We start from the raw sequence: 21,878 nt of genomic DNA on the forward strand, positions 1-21,878 counted from the left end.
CTGGGGTCAGTGCTGGGGTCTGCGCTGGGGTCTGCGCTGGGGTCTGCGCTGGGGTCTGCGCTGGGGTCAGTGCTGGGGTCTGCGCTGGGGTCTGCGCTGGGGTCTGCCCTGGGGTCTGCGCTGGGGTCTGCGCTGCGGTCTGCGCTGGGGTCAGTGGTGTGAGGTTGAGACGGTTGGCTCCGCTGCATGCACTGGTCACTGTATACAGAGAGAGGGAGAGAGCAAAGCCAGGTGGGTATGTCTGCACACTAGAATCACGCAAACAGTCTATATCTCACCATTTTTATTCATTTGATATCAGAACATGCAATATTTAACTAAGATCAACACTGGAATTTTGGAGGGCCTGTGAAATGAAGTGGCACCCCTGCGCTTCACAGGTCACTGTGCTGCAGATGGCCATTTCATCTGGAAAGACTGAACTGAGATCAGGTGAGTGGAAAGGTCTGTGAGCACAAAATGACTCAGTAATGCTGCACTAGACTAACGTGGGATTTCACAAAAGGAAAAAAGCTAAAATCACACAGGTGTCACACTACACATAAAATTGTAAACTCAATGCTCCATAAATTATGTAAGGAGCTCACCATCCTTGATAACAGAGATGAATTACAATGTATGAATTATAATGTTGAGTGTTGTGTAACAGCAAGTATTAAGTGTGAAAGTAGTCTTGTATTATTATTATTATTATTGGGGGCGACAGTGGCTCAGGAGGTAGAGCAGTCGACTGGGGATTGGAAGGTCCTTGGTTTGAATCTGGCTCATCCTGGCAGAGTATCGAAGTGTCCTTGAGCAAGATACTGAACCCCCAACAGCTCCCAGTGGCCAGTTGGTAAGCCTATATAGCAGCTTCTGCCACTGGTAGGTAGATGTGAGGCATATAACTGTAAAGTGCTTTGAGTACTCAAATGAGTAGAAAAGCGCTATATAAATGCAGTCCATTTACCATTTATTAAAAGTATCGTGCCTGCTTGGAACCAAAGAACATGTCACACCCACTCCCGGTCAGCCACGCCCATTTCAGCCCGGCTCAACATCACCCACTCATTAAGCGCACCTGTGACTCTTTCTTCAATCAAGTCCTGGCTACATAAGGACTCAGTTTGTGTTGCCTCACTGTGAGGTATTGTTTATTGCAACACAGCCAAGCCGGCCCTCTGCCACTCTGTACTTGGACTGCCGTGTTTGACCCTCACCTGTTCTTTGGACCTTGCTTGTGTTTTTGGATTTGGTTTTGGTCTGCTGCTTCCTGTGACCGACCCATTTCGTCCCTGACTACGTTTTCGTCTTCTGTGATTAAACATATTATTGACCGCACTTGGATCCCAGTCTGTTTTCATTACAGAACAGACCTACTGAACAGTAACATTTGATTCAACTGCAATGGACCTTCTCATTAAGAAATGAAGATGTGAAGACAAAGCACATTGTGGTTAAATTGAATCTGCACTTAGTCTGATTGAATTTAGTCAATCACATCTGAAATCAGATCAGGAACTGTCAATAGATATAAAATCTTACAAGCATCTGCCAGTGAAGAATACTATGGAAATGACCTGCTAAAGCAGGAACAGTTTCTTTTTGTTTTTGGAACAGAGGCTGATTATAGGAAGTCTGTGTCAGTCCTTTGAAGAAAGACAATCAGGCTTTTCATTCTGAATGACTGGACCCCTTTACTAACACACAGTGCCTGATGTCAGACTACTGCGATAACCTTATCGGTTTCGTGGACTGGAAAATGGTCTGTTTTCCGTAACTTCACAGAAGCCCCTCAAGAAACAAAAATATTTGCTTAATCCCATAATGTTTTTTTCAGGCCCTCTATTGCTCATCTTTAGAAAAAACACGTCTGAATTGCATTCTGAAAATAGCGGTAGTATCCTGTCAGGAGACTGTTGACACAAGACGTGAGATCAGCTTCCTCTCGATTGTTTTTCTGTGGAAACTCGTCAGAGACAGAAAATTCCCCGTGTGCAGCAGTGCCGTTGAGCTGGCCTGTGTCTGCCAAAGCCTTCCCACGCACCATGGGGACGGAAGCTTCTGGATGAAGCTTTTCATGAAACGGTAACTCTGATTATGAATAGCGCTGAAGAGCTTTACAAAGGTTGTTCATTCTCTCGACTGTGATTTGTGATCTCTTCTGGTGTGTGAAACTACACAGCGAAGAGCAGTGTGGCAAGGCGGTACTGAGGAAGTCACCAAAAGGTTGCAAGTTCAAATCCAGAGTGGGGCAGTGCTGTTGTACCCTGGCGTTCCATACCAGTTGCGTATCAGGTCCGCCTTGTGCAGCCAGACTTACACATCACGGCTGGTGACAGCTGTCTGTTTAAATGAGATAAATGCGCATGGGCTACCCCTAACTAACGGAAGGAGCTTTTCCCACCTCTGAGTTATTTAATGAGAAACAGCTGCTACATGCTGATCGTTTGAGAGAAACACAAACTGATATTGATTGCCCAGGCTCTGTGCATACACTCTGTCTTGCTAAGCAGTGTACAGTGGAAAAAAAGCTCTGAGCTCAGGTGCACGGAGATCAGGGTGTGGCCACTCACCTGTCCCAAGGTATGCTGAAGGGGCTGGGGCACAGCTGCATGACAAGAAGGGCGTGGCTCAGGGGCTCGTATTGCTCGGCCAGGTGCCAGGTGTTAGAACGAGTCACAGGTACTTTACACCTACAGAACACGGAGGGAAGCAGGAACACTGGTCAGCCAAACAGGTGCATGAGATGAGTCTGACATCAGTGAGTGAGACATGTAGTTGACGGAGACAGGTCATCATCATTATTTATTACTATTACTGTTCAGTAATATTGTTAATATTATTTATCAGTAGAATTGTTAGCATTTTTCATTTGCTCAGCAGACACATTTATCCCAGAACACCTGAAGTATTTCTCGTTAAGCACCTTCTACAGGTGTACGGCACTTCACCTGAGATTCCAACACACAGCCGCTGAGGGAAATTCATGTTTTCGTGCAAACGCAACACACTAGTGCAGTTTTAACTGGATCAGTGAGTGCTTATATAATATATTTTCATACACTCATATTGTCATAATATTCATATTATCATATCATTTGAATTCATTTGCATCATCTCCAAGGGTGAAGCATGACTGTACATGACCATCTGCCGGAGAGATCGAATCGTCACCCCACAATGCTGAAATACTGTCAGAAAACTAAAGACTGAACATGAAACTAAAGACTGAACATCAACACGGAGCTCTGCTGCTGCCTTTAAAGGAGGACCCAGCTTTGCAGTGTAAGTGCAGATTATACCAGTCCACACAACTTCCAGCAGTATGCTGGTATGATTAATGATTAGTATGATTAATCCAATTAGCTTGACATATTCCACTATCAAGGAATGAAAAAGCTTTGAAAGACATTTTCGCAGACACTGACTACATCACAACACAGGTTTACATGCTGCCAAAGGCTACAGCGCATCTCAACAGGCACAATTTCAGCTTTAACCCGCCAAACCTGTGCTACAAGGCAAAGGCTCTGCTCAGATGCAAATTCAGAGAGAGAGAAAGCTATGTAAAGCATGGAAAAGAGGACTGTCAGGCATGTGCTGCTAACATCCTCGTCCCAGAGAGAGTGTGAAAGCAGGTGCCTCTGTCCCCCAGGCAGAGACCCCGAAACGGCAGCGTGAGGCAGCAGCCTCTCTCACCTCGTTGTGCTGGGTATACCGCTCACTACGCTGAGCTCCGGGCGGGACCACACACCATCCTCACACAGTCAGAGTCGGAAAAGCGTCCGCACAAAGACGGCCAGACAATCATCTCCCCTGTACACCGCAGCCCTGTGACCCCAACTAATCCACGGAGTAAACCTTCCGGCTTTGGAGCGCACGTGTGTGTGTGTGTGAGAAAGAGCTCAGCTTCCAGCCCGTACGGGAATGGGACCTCCTGTGTCCCCGCCAGTCGGTCACTGGTTACGTTTTGCTGAATAACTGAGGAGCAGTGAGTCAAACGTACACACAGCCCCCCCAACGCGCCGTGGAATTCAGCCCCCCCCCCAACTCACCGCGTCACCACCGGAGTGCCGAAAATACCGGCGTGAGAACCGAAGATCGATGACCACCAATCTCAGCGGCTCTCTGCCCCGCTCTGTCCCGGCACTGGCTGTAGCGTTAGCGTTAGCGATCTCCGACATCAGCACATTCCAGACGAAGGGAGCAGACTGCAGAATGACTGCATGTGGAGGTCTCTGTCACCGCGCTGTCTGAAGCAGTCCCACTACCCCCCCCCCGACACCGCACAGCCCCCCCCCCACCACCCCGGCGCAATCCTGACCGTATTACAGCGCAGGAAACTGGGCTGACACACAGAGGAAGCTGTTTAGCGCAGATAGCGCCTGTGCCAGACTGAGCTGGACCCGACACAGTGCCTAGGACTCTGCAGAATCGTCTGAATTTGGGGTGGGGTGGTGGGGGGGCTTCCTGCCTCTTGGAAAAGCATTCAGGTTGGAATGTAACTCCATCTGGGCGGGAGGAGTGTTCAGGTGGGGTCCATGTCAGACAAACTTTGACAGCACAGCAGTGCCGCGGATAGAGCAGTCGTGTATGTAAACCAGCACTGCCACACTTTCAGGTGTTCTGCAAAGCATGTCTCACTAAAAGCAGGCCACTTTCCAGACGGGTTTGGGGACATTAGATACGGCAGTGAGAGCAGAAAATGGGGAGCTGGAGGTGGAGAAGGTGGACGAGGAGAGAGGGACAGGAGTGGGAGGCTGGGAAGAAACGGCTCAGGAGGTCAATCCTCCAGCTACTGGAGGTTCACTGACATCATAACTGTCCTCAGATCAGTCAGGATGCAAACACAGTCTGGTGTTTCTGAAGAACAAGGCGCTTCCTCCGTCCAAACTGACACTGTGATGAGAAGTCAAATCCCGCAACCCTCTCTGCTGGGTCGGCAGATCCTTCATTCTCAGTTTGGCTTCTTCCTCCGATTCCTGATTCTGGAGTCAGAGAGGCATTGCTGGCATGGGTGTTTAACAGTGGGGGGTGCAGAGTGGGACAGAAAACCGGCTGAGATGGGGGTGGCTGTTTCTCAGGGGTAAATACTCACTGTTAAGGCCCCCACACACATAGGCCTACATGTATTTATGCATCCATATTCACCTTCTTGTCACACATGTAATCCAGCTCATTTGGACACAGGCTTCCTGAGTGTGTGACACTCTGCTGCATTCCAGCCAATCAGAGCAGCCAGCTGGGGCCGTTTGCGTGGCCCGGCAGGAAGGCCATTACACAATGGCCTATTTGTGGCCGTGGGCTCGTACTGGTGTTTGTGCTGAAGAATGCGGCAGTGTTCTCCAGACACACGCTCAGAGGCGTCTGATCTTCCTCTGGAGACCTCGCTTTCGGATAATGCCACTGCAGATACACTTTTCATATTTAGGGGCCATTGCAACTCGCTTTAACGAAAAACCAGCTGTAGTCAACGGGGGGAGTGAGACAGCAGGCGTGTGCTTCCTGGGATTAGAAGCTACAACCTGGTTTCAGTTTCCAGACCCTGACCCCTTTTCCTTCATCTCAGCCTCTCAGCATCACACCTGTGTCAGGTGTCCTCTTAAATACAATGACCTTGTCACATTGCTGATACTAAAACAATGTAATCTTATTAAGCTAATGTTGACTTTACAGAACACTGTCAAACCCTAAGCTCACTTTAGTATGATTTAAGTGTGTCACTCTCAGTGATAATGTAGGTGGCAGTGCACCATAGTGGTTAAGGAGCAGGACTTGTAACCGAAAGGGTGCCGGTTCGATCCCCGCTGGGACACTGCTGCTGTACCCTTGGGCAAGGTACTTAACCCACAATCACCTCAGTAAATATCCAGCTGTATAAATGGATAACATTGTAAAGAACTGTAACCTATGTAAGTCGCTTTGGATAAAAGCGTCTGCCAAATGAATAAATGTAAATGATAATTGCTAAGGACTGGTTTCACTGTTACATGTGATTATTTCATTGTTTCATGATGCATTTGGTGAAAGATTGATAGCCAGTGAGGTGCTGAACTGAGAGAGAACTGTGTCTGTACACTGTACTGACATGCAGAAGCTGAGACACAGTGTAAGGCTACAGCTAATGGAAACCAGCAGGCTCTTCCTCTGAACACGCACCCCCAGCCCCCCCGACACACACACATATATATATATACATACACACAACCACACACAACACATACATGAACATACACACTCACTCACACACACACACACACACACACACCCCAAAGCCACTTGGTTTCTGCTTTGATGATTCTGCACATTGCAAAAACAGCAGAATTCTGTCTTTAAAAACCCTCCAGGCCACTGGGGGTACGGCAGGGGGGCATTTTGGTTTTCTTCAGGAACATCTATTCCTGGAAGGGAACACAGGAAAATGGAGATGGAGGAGGGGGTTCAGATCGCGAGGAATGTCCATTGTTTGCTTTAGTGCTGGAGGGCTTTTATTTGGCCATTTACTGGCATGCCGGGCGGGGGGGGCGGGGGTGCGGGGGGTTTGCTGCTGGGACCCAGCTGGTCTCTGCAGTGCTCAGCTGGGCCACACAAACACCCTGACACCCAGCCTGCCACTCCACGGCCATCACCAACTCCACAGACGGACCCCAGGGGGAGAGAGGTGTCACAAACCACACCAAGGGAGGAGCTACCATGTGCTGTCAATCACTGTCTTGTATGAACCAATCAGAAAGAGCTGTGTCCTACATAGCTACATTACTCAGCAAGTCAAGCCAATAAGTCATCGATAGTGCTCAACAGCTCCACCCAGTTTGTGTTCATGAAGTCTGATCTTTGAAGGCCTCACTCATGAGAATAACAGTGTTTGATTACTATTTTTCTGAACTGCAGCTAAAAGAGTTTACCCATGCTCCACCCCCTCCATTCTGGTCCTTGACCCCCCTCCTCCTCAGCGGTCTGCTCCAGACCCATTGGGGTGTGTGGGTTCCTCAAAAGCCCCCAGTCAGCAGTAGGATCCAGAGGCATTATTCTTCTTTCGTTAAATCGGTTGCCCTGCCCTCCTCTCTCTGGCAGAGGCTGTATGGCACACGCCACATGGAATTCCAACACTTTTCTATCACTAGCTCCATCACTGCTGCTGTTCTGAAACTCGCCACTGCATGGCGCTGTTGCGCACAGCGTCACACAGTGCAGACAGGGGGACCAGGAAGTTCCTCTCACACAGGATGGAAAAAGCAGACATTCCAGGATCTGTCAGACAGGGTCACCATCATGTGCTTCTGCAGCTTAGAAACCAAAGAAAACAAATAACCCAAAGCTCAGGAAATGCCCTCAGCAGAGCCGTGGTGTCCCGCCCGGCGTGGCATCCTCCGTCTCTGCGCTGAATGAGTCACAGGCTCCGCGTGCAGGGAGTCACCTGACCAACGCCCCCCAGGACAACACAGTGCACGGTGATGACCTCACAAAGCCCTCTCCGCCAGTGGTTTAACCTATGAAGCTCTGCCTCGGGCCCGACCCCGCATGGATCCGTCAGCGTGTGGAGACTGAAGGGAGGTGCTCTTAACGCCACACTGAGAGCGTCTCGGGTGTCAGGGGCTCATTTTTGGGGGCGTTAGGGCCTCATGCAGCACCAGCACAGCTGTCTGCGTGTCTGACGGTCACATGTGTGGCAGGAGAGCATGCAGTCTTTAAACAGTCACAGCTTATTCTGGCCTCCTGGCACTGAGCTCCAGCCTGTGGGCTCTGTGGCACTGAGCTCCAGCCTGTGGGCTCTGTGGCACTGAGCACCTCCTTGTGGGCTCTGTGGCACTGAGCTTCTGCCTGTGAGCTCTGTGGCACTGAGCACCTCCTTGTGGGCTCTGTGGCACTGAGCACCTCCTTGTGGGCTCTGTGGCACTGAGCTTCTGCCTGTGGGCTCTGTGGCACTGAGCTCCAGCCTGTGGGCTCTGTGGCACTGAGCACCTCCTTGTGGGCTCTGTGGCACTGAGCTTCTGCCTGTGGGCTCTGTGGCACTGAGCTCCAGCCTGTGGGCTCTGTGGCACTGAGCACCTCCTTGTGGGCTCTGTGGCACTGAGCTCCAGCCTGTGGGCTCTGTGGCACTGAGCACCTCCTTGTGGGCTCTGTGGCACTGAGCTTCCGCCTGTGGGCTCTGTGGCACTGAGCTCCAGCCTGTGGGCTCTGTGGCACTGAGCACCTCCTTGTGGGCTCTGTGGCACTGAGCACCTCCCTGTGACCTCAGACAGGAGGGGAGGGCAGCAGCTGTGACAGTGTATATTTACACTGCTGCTTACGTCTTCCACTGAGATCCTCCTACAGGATTTTCCCCTGTGTGAACAGCATTTCTGTACTAAGATAAAATCCTCTCACACAAGCCACCGGAGGGCTGATTCCCCTGATATCCGATATTTTAACACTCATGCAGAATAAATATTGCATGAACAAATACTCATAAACACGCTGCTATGACAACACAGCACTGAACAGGGCATCTGGCAGTTTGCGAAACAAGCGGCCGCATGTGGGCAGTTTAGAGGCATTTACAGTGTCAGATCACGGCCCAGGGCCCAGGCACTGAAGCACATGGCCTTACCCAGACCACACCCAATCACATTCAGTTCTGTACTCAAGCCAATATGCCAGTGTTCCAGGCCGTATCCAATCACATTCAGATCTGTACTCAAGCTAATACGCCAGTGTTCCAGGCTGTATCCAATCACATTCAGTTCTGTACTCAAGCCAATACGCCAGTGTTCCAGGCTGTATCCAATCACATTCAGATCTGTACTCAAGCTAATACGCCAGTGTTCCAGGCCGTATCCAATCACATTCAGTTCTGTACTCAAGCTAATACTCCTGTGTTCCAGGCCGTGTCCAATCACATTCAGATCTGTACTGAAGCTCCTTCCCAGCGTCTCTGCAGCAGACACGCACATCGCCGTGGAAACGCACCAGACTGCCAGCGCTGCACACACCCTGCATGCCCGGGAGTATGAGGTCACTCTGAGCGGGTGTGGCTCCAGGGCGTGGCCCTGCCACCGTGGCCGGGTGACAGCCATTACAGCCCGGATTACTCACCCTGACCACGAGGCTGTCACTGCCCTGTGAGCTGACTGCACTGCACAACCCAGAGCAGAGAGCACAGGGAACACATTAACACTGCTGTTTAACACTACACATTAACACTGCTGTTTAACACTACACATTAACACTGCTGTTTAACACTGCTGTTTAACACTACACATTAACACTGCTGTTTAACACTACACATTAACACTGCTGTTTAACAATGCACATTAACACTGCTGTTTAACAATGCACATTAACACTGCTGTTTAACACTGCACATTAACACTACAACTTAACAATGCTGTTCAACACTACACATTAACACTGCTGTTTAACACTGCACATTAACACTGCTGTTTAACACTACACATTAACACTGCTGTTTAATACTACACATTAACACTGCTGTTTAACACTGCACATTAACACTGCTGTTTAATACTGCACATTAACACTGCTGTTTAACACTGCATATTAACACTGCTGTTTAACACTACAAATTAACACTGCTGTTTAACAATGCACATTAACACTACACCTTAACAATGCTGTTCAACACTACACATTAACACTGCTGTTTAACACTGCACATTAACACTGCTGTTTAACACTACACATTAACACTGCTGTTTAATACTACACATTAACACTGCTGTTTAACACTGCACATTAACACTGCTGTTTAATACTGCACATTAACACTGCTGTTTAACACTACACATTAACACTACAACTTAACAATGCTGTTCAACACTACACATTAACACAGCTGTTTAATACTACACATTAACACTGCTGTTTAACACTGCACATTAACACTGCTGTTTAATACTGCACATTAACACTGCTGTTTAACACTACATATTAACACTACAACTTAACAATGCTGTTCAACACTACACATTAACACTGCTGTTTAACACTACACATTAATACTACACCTTAACAATGCTGTTTAACACTACACATTAACACTGCTGTTTAACACTACACATTATCACTACACCTTAACAATGCTGTTTAACACTACACATTAACACTATACATGAATAATACTATTTATCATTACACTATACCACTACACCTTAACAATAATATCTAACATTATACCATACCACTCCAGTGCAACACTCCATCCTAATATGACACCTTAACACACCATGGCATGACTTTGTACATCTTACAGGCCTGGCCAGGAAGGCCCCGGTGTGGAATGGGGTGGTGGTTTGGGTACTGGGGCGTGCGGTGAGGCTGCAGCCCTTGGTTGGCCGATGGGCAGGAATGTGTTAAACAGCTGAGTAAGCTGCTCTGCACCTCGGCTCAACAAAAGAGCTAAATAAGAACGCGATAAAGAATAACTGTGTGAGAACTTCCTCTCGGGCACAGTGCGGGCCTCTGAAAAACTCTGCTTGGTTAGTCATTAACTTTGTCTTGGATGGATCTAGAAGTAAGTCTCACACCACAAAGGCCTGCAAAATACTGATCCTGGGTGCAGCATACATACTAATAATGTATTTCAAATCCGTACAAGCCTCTTTGCATGTTAAATACAGAACACTTTATGAAAAATGTATTTGGCAACATGTCTCATGTCTCAGTAACTGAGTCAGAACATGGCAGGATAACACCAGCTCCAGCAGTGGAACCAGGCGTGTAGAAGGAGATCTGCAACAACGCCGGCTTCAGAGCTGTCTCTGCTAGGCTTTCTCTGTCATTCACTCACTTCAACGCCCCACAGGTCTCTACAGGGCTACACTCAGGTGGCCTGGTCTTTTTGACTCTTGACTACTACTCAATAAGATCATGATCCAAAAATGGCAAAACGCTTTTGGTCAGCAGAAAAACTCTGACCTGGTTATCAAAATAGGAGGGAGACACTTGACCGTTGAGTGTGGGCACACAGAAAAGCGCAAGGCATGCCAGAGGCTTAGAGAGGCAGATTAAAACACTCTTTTTCAGTTTTTATTATTAAAGCCAATTCCCTCAGCTCCGTCTCCCATTCACACAGCTCCCAGCCTGTCTCTTTGACACTGCCTGCAGGTACAACAGCACACCTGGGAATTGAACCTGTAACCTTCCGGTTTCAAGGTTAGTTTCTTAACCGATGGATGGACTGTAGGAGAGGTGGTATTGGTGGGGCTGTGCTGGGTTTGCTTTCTTAGTCCATGTTATGAGACAATGAACTTCCTCCCAACATTTTAAGGTCAGAAAAAAACACTGGGCTATTGACACACTCAATATTTTGACTGATGAAAAACTTAAAATGCATATTTTTGGTGACAAAAACTGTGTACTATGCTTGATTCTGCACCACAGACATCTGGTTTTAATGCTGCTCTATTTCCCCCTTTCTGATGCATAACACAGAGACTGATCCCAGCACATACAATAAAGAGGTGAGCTGGCTCCGCCCCCACGTGTGACATCATCCCCCCTCTGTTTTTCCAGCGTAAAACTGTCTGAGAGGAGCACAGCAGAAACTGACCACAATCCCCTCCTGTTCAGAGCTTTCAGCTCCGTTCTGCTGTTCCTCTGGCCTGGTTTACACTGTGGGGGTAAACAGTAAAGGTCTTTACACATACACGGGGCGATGCGAAAAAACGATGCGAAAGTGCAAAAAAACGTAACCACAAATCGCGCTGTGTAAAGACCTTAAAAGTCAAAAATGTAGCTGGAGGATGGAAAAACACAGGGCTGTGCAAACAGAAGTTCACCTGGCCTCACCTGGTCTCACCTGGCCTCACCTGGCCTCACCTAGCCTCACCTGGTCTCACCTGGCCTCACCTGGTCTCACCTGGTCTCACCTGGCTTCATCTGGTCTCACCTGGCCTCACCTGGTCTCACCTGGCCTCACCTGGCCTCACCTGGCCTCACCTGGCCTCACCTAGCCTCATCTGGCCCCACCTGGCCTCACCTGGCCTCACCTAGCCTCACCTGGTCTCACCTGGCCTCACCTGGTCTCACCTGGCTTCATCTGGCCTCACCTGGCTTCATCTGGCCTCACCTGGCCTCACCTGGTCTCACCTGGCCTCACCTGGTCTCGCCTGGGAAGCGTTCGGCTAGAGTTTCCTCTTCATCTCCCTCCTGTAACCTCCAGTCTTCATCTGCGCTTTCCGTTTGACCTTAAGGGCCACACCTGGGCAGAGCTGCACTACCACAGAGACTGAATCAATGCACAGCAGTGATTACAGACCTTAGGCTTTTAACCAGCTGGTTTCAGGTTTGAGTCCTGGGAAACCGGTGTTCTCCTCAGCACAGGTCTCAGCTGGACATGGCATTAAACCTGAGCTTCGCAATTCGCCTTAAGAAGGCAAGAATGAGCAATGTCAACAATCACAAAAGGAACAGCCAATGAGCGCAGTGTGGACCCTGAGAGGAGGAAACATTTTCTGCTGAAAAGGGTGCCAGGCTGTAGCCACACAGAGCGATTAATGATTAACTAATCTTCATTAACTTCCACCAGCCCCCCACACACCCCCACCACAGGCCACATAGAGCCTCTGGCCTCTCACTTATCACTGAGGTTACTAAAGAAACCGTGATAGTGGTGTTTCTCAACCTTCTGTTTTGTGCTCTATTGTTCTGAGATATTTTCTAAAATAGTTTCAGTTCAGATTCCAGCGGACCTGAATTTAGACCGCAAACCAGGATGGAGTCACATCTAACATGAAGCCGTTAAAGCTCTTGGACCAGTAGATCCTGGACCAGATGTATCAGGACTCCAAAGTAAGAGATACAACCTCCAGGGACACCAGCCCTGAACCCTGTCCACATCCTCTGCTCAAAGCCCTCTCACCTCCCCACATTATGGGGACCTACAAGCCAAGGGGCTCCAGAGGAGCAGGGACTGCTGCTTCATGGAACACAAGACTGTCAGACAGAACTTCGGAGTCCTTTCAAAGGTCACCCTTCCTCCACCCAGCCTGGATTTAAATCACTTCCATGATTCTACATTCCACTTTCCACTAGCGGTCTTCCTGGCGTTCAGCCACTGAGACCGAGAGCTACAGAAGACAGCAGGCCACCACAGCAAAGAGATTCTCCTGACACAAGCATCTAGAACCTCTGTCTTCATGTCCGTTTTTAATTTACGCACTTATGGACAGGGGTGGTGATACTCTCTGTTGTTGCTGGGAGTGGAGCAATTGTAGGATAAGTACAGCAGTGTCCCAGCAGGGAACTGAACCAGCAACCTATGCTACACTGCTGCCCACAGAAAGAGATCATTCCATTCATCTCACTTCAGCCCCAGCACAGACCACAGACAGGCACAGTAACTGAAACAATCCTAGGGACTGAGAGCTGTTTCTTTTCCACTGGGAGTGGAGACATGGTAAACAATGGTCATGAGACTGTACACACACAATCCATCTGAACACACCTGAACGCTGAACATGCACACTTCAGCTGAACGCTGAACAGACACGCTGCTGCTAAACACGAAACACACGGTCTTTCTGCACACTAATCACACATTGTTCATATACACGTATCAATTATACGTGTTTGAAATAAGCACTGAACATACACTCCACCGAAACTCTGCTCTCCAAAGCTGCCTGTCCTCTCTAAAATGTACCCTGTATTTTCAGCAGCCTCGTCAGTAAGTCTGTCAGATTGCCACGACACTTGAAAGTGTACACATATCAAAAATATAAAAAACATTTCTGAAGTCGGGTGCTTGTTTATCACTCCCGGTATACATGTCATTCTGCTGTATCTCTCACTGCCACCATATGAGGTTTGTTTTTCACTGAAATGCAAAAAAAACTTTCATCATCACCATGGGATACCGTAAGGAGGGATGTCCTTTACTGTTTTTGTACTTTTCACGAAGTTACGTTCCCGGTGCATGCAGTAAAAGACGGTAACACTGGAGTTGGTACCCCTTCGCATGCAGTGTACATACAAATTTAGGACCGTAGAATTCGCAAGTATGGCGCTAAAAAGGAAGTTTTTTGCTGCTTGTGAGCGTTATCAAAAGAACACTCTTTCACTAAGTCAAAGTACATAAAAAGGAATTGCAACGGAAGATCGCAGATTTAATGATCGAGGCCATACCATGACAAGCTGCCATGTTCATAACTCGCTAAAACGAACTCGGTGGCAACAGACACGTTCCAAAGTCAGCATGAGACACAATGTACCCGTAGCTTCAGCACCGAGATGTAAATTGGTCGAACATTTCTCTGAAGAATGGGTGAATGCGGAAAAGTTTGTAAGCACATGCATAAGACAGGCTTGTTCACTACACCATGTGGAGGTAATTTATGAAATGAGAAAAACTTAAAGACCTTACTTTGTGCCTCGGGAGCGGCTCCGTTAAAGTGGACCTCCGTGCGCCGGAACGCTGCTGCTGCGCCGCTGTTTCCATTGCGCTGCATGCGACAGCCCACGTGTGCGCGCATCCCCGCCGCCAGCTCCGCACGCCGGACAGCCCTGACTCCCCATCGCCGCAGTTTCGGAGAGAAGTAACTCACACAAATCTGCCCCAGAATTTTGGAAAGCGAAGATCGTGGATTTCAGTGTTTTATCGCCTGAAATATGTAATTGAACAGAGACCCTTCGCCCGAAAGGTGACCATAAGGGGCGTAAACGGTCTCGTTGTTGAATAATCCTGCTGTGTGTTATGGTTTATTTAAAAAAAATGTTTGAATGATGTAGAAAACTGCATATATAGGTCTTCAACCATTGCAATGTCGAGGAATTTTAACCTGAGATAGACGGGGACAACGAAGAAACACAAATAGCAAGCACTGTAGTTTATTGGGTCGCTGGCAAATTACTAACTTGAACATCAGTTTACAAAACAAAGTTAAAGTTGTTTTTGTATTGTTAACAATGAAAACTGTATGAATCGGCTAACAGGAAGAGAGATTGTGAAAGGTGGGATTAGAAAGATTAGCTACAATGAGGCCAAAGAAGCTTCAGTCCAGCAGAAACGCGCGGTTCTGTTAAAAGGCTGGTCAACGTAGCCGTTTTACAAAGAAGCGAGGCTGGGGAATTCTTTCCGCACGACCGGCACATTCATCCACGCAAATACCTTCATACTGTGGGAATATCAATATGTGTAAAACTAGGAAACGTTCACGCGACAGGCAAGGAACTGCTGGAAAATAAACCACTAACAACCACTGGGAACAGTAAAATAATGAAAGACTTGTGCAACGGAAACTCGCCCTCCCTGCTGGGGCCGCAGGTACCGCTGAGGGGGCCTCTGGTGACGGGGAGAGGGGAGAGGGCGCAGTTTGGGGAGTGTCTCCGCACTCACTCACTCACTCACTCACTCACTCACTCATTTTCTGTCTTCTCTTTCTCTCTCAAGATACAATTCCTTTTGTGTCCATTTACATGACGATTAGTTTTGTGTTGGGTCAATACAGTAACAAAGACAGAGCAACATTCACAGATTAAATTTAATAAACACTCACTCAATCACTCACTCACTCACTCACTCACTCATTCTCTCACTCACTCTTTCACTGTGTCCCCTCACTCACTCACTCACTCACTCACTCACTCTCACTCACTACACTCAGTATAGAGTTAAAGAGAACATATGTACATACCAGTTAAACTGAAGTAAGGTAAATAAATTAAGTAATGTACAGTAAGTAATAGATGGATTATAAGAATACTTTATATCAATTATTATTAATATATTCAAAAAGTCAATATTGCTGCGGTACAGGGCACTCTCTGTGTCTCAGGCTGTGGTGTGTGGCCCCATTCTGAGCTGCTGTCAGCAGTGTATTTCCTCTCCCAGCACTGCTGACATTTCCTCTCAGTCAGGCAGCTTTATGAATCTGGGGAGGATAGCTGTGATATTTATAATAAATATCTGCCTCGCTTGGGAAGGTTTATTGCATTTTATAAGGAAGCAGGTCTCAGCCTCTTTATGTATTGCAGTGATCACAGAGTGTGTCTTCCCTGGGTTGCCAGGTTTTCTTGAGTCTGCTCTTTACAATGATCTCTCTCACTCTCTCACTCACTCACTCACTCAATCTCTCACTCACTCACTCACTCAATCTCTCACTCACTCACTCACTCACTCACTCCCTCACTCACTCACTCACTCTCTCTCTCACTCACTCACTCACTCACTCACTCACTCACTCACTCCCTCACTCACTCAATCTCTCACTCACTCTCTCACTCCCTCACTCACTCACTCACTCTCTCACTCACTCACTCACTCACTCACTCCCTCACTCACTCACTCACTCACTCCCTCACTCATTCACTCACTCACTCCCTCACTCACTCACTCACTCACTCACTCACTCCCTCACTCACTCACTCACTCCCTCACTCATTCACTCACTCACTCCCTCACTCACTCACTCCCTCACTCACTCCCTCTCTCTCTTGTCTGTGTTGCTCCAGACACTGCTGTCTGTCCGTCCTCACCCCTCAGCATAGCTCAGATCTGTCAAAGGGAGCAGCAGCTGATCTCAGATCAGTGTAAGGAGCCATGGAGTGGAATGCAGCAGAGCTGATGGGCGATTGGTGGGCTCACTGCTTCCACTTCCTGTTCCTCTAATGCGCTGAGCCAGCACTTTCATTGCAGGGGTGTGTGTGTGTGAGAGAAAGAGACTGAGTGTGTGTGTATGTGTGTGTGTGAAAGAGAGAGAGAGAGTGAGTGTGTGTGAGTGAGAGAGAGAGTGAGTGTATGTGTGTGCGTGTGTGTGTATGTGTGGGTGCGCGTGTGCGTGTAAGACAGTGTGGGTGAGTGTGTGTATATGTGTGTGTGTGTGTGTGTGCCTGCGTGCATGCATGCATGTGTGTGTGTGTGTTTTGGAGGGGTAGAGGGTGCTTGGAACAGCAGTGATGTCCTGTGTACACTGAAAATACAGAGATGAGATCAATGGTTAGATATCCTCAGAAACAGTGTTTTATACCCAGTTAATTTATTAAAATGTTTTAAAGGGTTATGTTTACCTAGAGTGGCACACACACATAGACATACATTCACACACACACACACACACACAGACACACACACGCACACACACATACACACACACACATACACACACACTCTCCCTCTCTCTCTCTCACACACACACACATTAGTCACATTAGCTCATGTAAACACATTTCTCTCAGACCCAGACACTGGCACTGTTTGGTGATAGCTTTACCCTCCATGCCAGCATGCCAAACATTAAACTCTGTGCTGAGAAACAGTCAAACCAAATGCATGTTTTCTCAGAACATCATGGAGATCTGTGATACAGCAGCAGTGCAGTCTGTTACTGCACAGATCCATGTGTTTTACTACATCCCTCTCTGTGGTGCCTGTAAGTGCAGTGTAAGGCCGATAGCTTTGACAATGATGCCCCCTAGTGGTAGTGTCACTATGCTGCAGGCTCAACACATCAGGCCTGGACGGGCATTATTAACAGGATAATGAGCTCGGCCTCTGGAACTTTAACTTTGAAGCTTTCACATTGAGAGATTTTCACATGGGAGCAAACTTGATACCTGCGAAATGTTTGGTCTGTGCAATGTTGGTCCAGGAAGACTGTTGTGGTAGACAGTCAGGGTGAGTCAGGAGAAGAGGCCCAGTTTGAGTGAAGGCCGCTGGTTTGCTCCAGACGGGAGAGAGCAGAGGTCACGCTGCACTCTCACCCCCTCCTCCTCCCTCTGTGTGTGAAATCGCAGGCATGCTAACCCCTGCCAGAGCAGGGAATCATTTGAAGACTGGGGTTTTATTTCTCCTGAGGGATTTGCTGAGAATGGCTGGTCTGATCATACCATGCCTCCATGAAATCGTTTATCATGTATTTATGATATTAAAATGCATGCTTCCCTCACGGAATGCCTTCCACAGACCACAACACATAACCAAACGAGACGTAAGCATCTCCCTATCTGTTATGCTTATTCATCACATCTGGCTTTATTAGCTCTGGCTGGTGAGAGGAGTGCATTTCAGATCCAGGACAGCTCCAGCATCTGTTTCTTCTAAAGAGTTACGATCTGATCAGCCCGAAGTCTGGAGCAGCATCACAGCTGAACTTTTAAAGCCGTCTCTCTCTGACCTGGGATCCAATGAGTCCATTGAGTTGTTCAGTTACCTGTTTTAAACAGTTTTTTAAGAATACCTGAGACCAATGGATGAATATGTGTAGAGTCATACAGGCCTCAGAGCTTACCTTTTCACTGGCCCTCACTGCAGAGTGTAATGAAGGAGCATCACACTCATGGTAAGGAGCAGCAGTGTGGTGTAGCGGTGAGGAGCAGCAGTGTGGTGTAGCGGTGAGGAGCAGCAGTGTGGTGTAGCAGTAAGGAGCAGCAGTGTGGTGTAGCGGTGAGGAGCAGCAGTGTGGTGTAGCGGTGAGGAGCAGCAGTGTGGTGTAGCGGTGAGGAGCAGCAGTGTGGTGTAGCAGTAAGGAGCAGCAGTGTGGTGTAGCGGTAAGGAGTAGCAGTGTGGTGTAGCGGTAAGGAGCAGCAGTGTGGTGTAGTGGTAAGGAGCGGCAGTGTGGTGTAGCGGTGAGGAGCTGGTGAGGGACTGCTGTTTCTGCAGCACAGCTACCTGTAACACATTCTTTCTACAAGGATGTAAAACAGGCCACCGTCAGCTGATGTTGAAGCCACATCCATATTCAGTCGTAATTCATTAGAAACCATAAAGCCATAAAACCGGCACCCGCAGGACCTGGTTGGGAAACTGCACTAATCCGAGGCGCAATCCGCTGCAGTTCAGCCAGGCGCACAAGCACAGAGGAATGTAACACCAAAGGTCGCAGCTGCCTCCACCACAGCGACAGACCCGGAGAGCCCCAAACCGCGCTGCACAGAGGGACAAGGATGTTGAAAACCCTGTGATTTACTGGCCTCTCGAGTGCATCTGTGGAATCAGTTTTCTTTTTCCAGCGTTTCACTTGCTGGCCAGTTTATGTGCCAGCGAGCACTGTGGCCAATCCCCGCAGCTGAGGCATGTAACAGTCACATATAACAGCAGAATCAGCAGCTCCAGAGAGACGCTGAGCGCAGCACTGAGGGGCTTCCATAACGTGAACAATCAGGCATAACATGTGCAAGAATCCAGATTCATGCAAGAAGGCAGTTAAAATACTGCTCTTAAATGTCTGCATGCATAAGCAGGTCTGAGTGCAGGTCTGTCACTGGGATGGACGCTGTGGGCTGGGGGGTGAGACTGATCGGGAGGAGAGGAGAGGGCCTGAGCTGTACAGGTGAGGGAAGGTGTACCTGTCACACAGGTGAGCTTATTTGGCAGGCTGGTACAGGTATTTCTATAACATCTGTCTTACAAAATATACACACAAAACAGAACGGCTTTGTGCCCCGGTCATTACTTTAAGTCTGTGTGTGAAAGCGTGTGTGATGTTATTACTTTTGTGTGGCAGACTGGTGTGTGTAGGTACCATCTCACTCTGGCACTGACACCACTGTTCAGAAGAAAAAAAGCTTTAAGGGTGACACTAACAGTGAATAAGATGTTCCAAGCCATTAGTGAACTGATGTTTCAGGATGTTTTTGTGTCTGTTATGTCATTGCTGAGAGTCCATATTCCTGTTCATGAAATCAATCCCATGAGCCCTCTGTCTGTCACTGCCTGTTTTTAAAAGCAGACTTTCACACAGCATTGCTGTGTTTTGTAATGTGCTGACCTAAGCGAAAACAGAAAAAGCCTGACGGATGTGCACAGGCAGATGGTAATATGCAGTGTGGATTTTATGGTGGATGTCTGTCTCCTGCTGTTGCCGTGCGCGGTGAGCTGCCAGAGGGAGAGTTTCTTCTGCTGTCATGTTATGCTGTTATACACGACCTCATTATGTGTCCCTGTTAAAAGCTGAGATAGGAGATGCTTTGAACTCCAGCCTCGGCTCAGATAAGGATGCATTTCAAACACTTTTATATGCATATTACACTTTCAATTTGGCAATCTATTTGACATTTGACAACACATTTAGAAAATGTTGAAATTCTTTTGAAAATGCATTTTAATGATGTGTTTTGAGACAGTTTTCTCAAGTACAAAGTATTTTATTTCAGTCATGTATTTGCAAATTACATTTGTATGTGGAACAGCAACAATCACAGCTTATAGATGTTTATCCCTGACTGTGGGAAACCCGATACCAGGCTCCTCCAAAGGAGCATCATTTGTTCTACACTTCAGAAACATCTGTCATTTAAAGAGGATGAGCAGGGATGGCCGTTAGCACTGTATATATATATTTGGAGATTATGACTTGTTTTGAAGCTATGAACATGAATTTCAAATGATATGTATATGAAATTCATTTGGTTTCACTTACACCTATTTAGAAATACAACATATATTATTTTTTCAGCCTTGCCCTTGAAAATACCTCAACTATAATTAAATGTGACTTCAAATACAAATATACAAATACTTGTACTTGAACAAGGTCTGGTATATTCACAGCTTTGAAGATATAAATAAATTTATGAAGATAAAAATAAATAAATAAATGAAATAAAATTAAATTAAAAATCCAGACCAATTAGGCTTTGCAGCTGTTTGTAGATAAACAGTAGGAGATACGGACAATTCAGTCAGCTTGCTGTTGTGGGTTCCAGTCCCCTGTGGTTCCTATAGCTTTGCACCTGAAGGGGTTTAGTGAAAAATTAAATACCCATTTTGTAAGAATGTGATGTAATGTATAGAATAGCGCGGGATCAATAGGTCTGCCGAGGACAGGACAATAAAACGACTTACTGGAACATCGTGTGCACTGACACCCGGAAAAGTCTGACTCACCCAGAACCCAGAACACTGTGAGTCAGCACAATTCCCCCACACCTTTTGGATCAGAACTTGGTTCTTCACTGCTCCTCTGTGACTCGGTGTCTCTCCCTGCGGTACAGGACACATCACTGTCAAAGGCCACAGGCTGCACGCTCCCAGGGATTAAAAACGACCTTGAGGAAATAAAAACGACCTTGAGGTGTGCAGTTTGAAAATTTTGTTATCAACAAGTGCTTTGGTAAAAAAGTGTCTTCTTTCTGAGAGAGAAATATGTGTACACATTCCACATGAATTACACCACAGTATTAAAATGACAAAGCCAATATTCACAGTATCTGCAAAGCCTACAAAGTTGCACTAAAAGAAAAATGTTTTCATTTCCATTTGTATATTTTACATATGTAACATTTACTTTGTCCTTTGTGTGTTATCATCACCTTCAGAAGAAATGAAAAAAGACTTTTTTTAACAATCATGGCTAAGGTGATGAAGGTGACTGTTTGTCTTGCTGTGAGTGTACTGCAGAATGTTTGTCCTCGGAACTGGGCTTGTCACAGAGAGGTTGCAGGTTTGATACCCAGGTAGAGTACAATGCTACTTTTTGCAGCTTTGGAGGAGGAGGTCTGTATCAGTGGATATATTCAGTACGTATAAGGGAGAGCAGGTCTATATCAGTGGTTATAGTCAGTACGCATAAGAGAGAGGAGATCCATATCAGTGGTTATAGTCAGTACGCATAAGAGAGAGGAGATCTATATCAGTGGTTATAGTCAGTGCATATAAAGGAGAGGATGTCTATATTGGTGGATATAGTCAGTGCGTATAAGGGGGAGGAGGTCTCAGAGGGAGAATAGGCTGTCCTACCCTGCTTATCCACTTGCCTTTTGTGCCAGAGTCAGAGCGGTTGGCTCATAGCAGGACCCAATGACCCTTTTATCTCCACGTTTTTTAAATAACAAACAAATGACATCAGCAGGGACTGCTGGAGGCAGGGGAGGCAGGGGAGGGGGTCCCTCCGGATCTGAGCGGGGATATAAGGAGAGGAACGCAGGGCTGACACCTACCACGCACACACACACACTCT

General features: G+C 47.3%; 1 long non-coding RNA gene across 2 annotated transcripts; it reads right to left on the reverse strand.

Moving 5' to 3' along the window:
- Nucleotides 1–97: 97 nt before the first annotated feature.
- Nucleotides 98–14,771, reverse strand: LOC118774061. Of its 2 annotated transcripts, none has more exons than XR_005004802.1 (3): nt 14,348–14,771; nt 2,556–2,675; nt 98–198 (listed from the first exon to the last, which is right to left on the reverse strand). It is a non-coding gene; the product is annotated as an uncharacterized LOC118774061 (long non-coding RNA). The 2 variants fall into 2 exon arrangements; XR_005004803.1 differs by lacking the exon at nt 14,348–14,771 and adding an exon at nt 4,038–4,209.
- Between the last annotated feature and the right edge of the window lie 7,107 nt (nt 14,772–21,878).

Source organism: Megalops cyprinoides, chromosome 3 (genome assembly GCF_013368585.1).
Source record: "Megalops cyprinoides isolate fMegCyp1 chromosome 3, fMegCyp1.pri, whole genome shotgun sequence".
Taxonomy (NCBI): domain Eukaryota; kingdom Metazoa; phylum Chordata; class Actinopteri; order Elopiformes; family Megalopidae; genus Megalops; species Megalops cyprinoides.